The 792-nt window shown below is 29.3% G+C and overlaps 1 long non-coding RNA gene across 2 annotated transcripts in view; it reads left to right on the top strand.

Annotated features, from left to right (window-relative positions):
- The window catches only part of LOC128249517 (uncharacterized), a 38984-nt gene extending 38214 nt beyond the window's left edge, over window positions 1-770 (top strand). For both annotated transcript variants that reach the window (XR_008265634.1, XR_008265635.1), the window contains exon 3: window positions 527-770. This is a non-coding gene — a long non-coding RNA (uncharacterized LOC128249517). The remainder of the gene's footprint in view (window positions 1-526) is intronic.
- Window positions 771-792: the final 22 nt, after the last annotated feature.

Below are 792 nucleotides of genomic sequence, written 5' to 3'. Positions count from 1 at the left end.
ATATATATATATATATATATATACGTGTATGTGCGTTTGTATTCACGCGTGTATCTTCCGGAATATGAGTGTATACACCTCTGACTGTATGCGTGTGTATATTTGAGAACATGCATGCAAAGGCATTGTACATGCGTATGTGTGTATGTATATATATCTGCATATATATGCATATATATGTATATGTATATATATATATCTGTATGTGTGTACATGTATGTATGCATGCATGTATGTATGTATGTATGTATGTATGTATGTATGAATACACTGTCCTATGTTCGAACTACTTTACCGTTACCTTGTATATAACACGTATATATGTAGAAAGGAGAAAAACAAATATAAAAAAATAGCACCCCGTTCCCCCTTATCTTCCAATAAACAATCTTATTAAACTGAGCCACTATTGTTGTCCTTCTTGTTTCTGTTGTTGCTGTATATTTTATTTTTTGTCTTTATCCATATATTTGTTTTATTTATATATATTTTTTTTTTTTTACTATGAATGTTTCTTCTGTTCAAGATATAAAGTAGTGAAAACAAGAACAAGAACAAGATGAACAACAACGATAATAGTAGGATCAGCAACATATAAAGAGACATAAAGGAAGAAAGAGAACAAGATTTTAAAAATTTGAATAAAGGAAGAAAAGAACGATTATCTAGAATTTACGATGAAAATGATAGTTAAATAGCTGAATAGGAAGAAGAAGAAGAAGAAGAAGAAGAAGAAGAAGAAGAAGAAGAAGAAGAAGAAGAAGAAGAAGAAGAAGAAGAAGAAGAAGAAGA

The sequence above is a fragment of the Octopus bimaculoides genome, chromosome 15 (assembly GCF_001194135.2).
Source record: "Octopus bimaculoides isolate UCB-OBI-ISO-001 chromosome 15, ASM119413v2, whole genome shotgun sequence".
Classification (NCBI taxonomy): Eukaryota; Metazoa; Mollusca; class Cephalopoda; order Octopoda; family Octopodidae; genus Octopus; species Octopus bimaculoides.
This window is presented reverse-complemented; position numbering and strand designations above follow the sequence as displayed.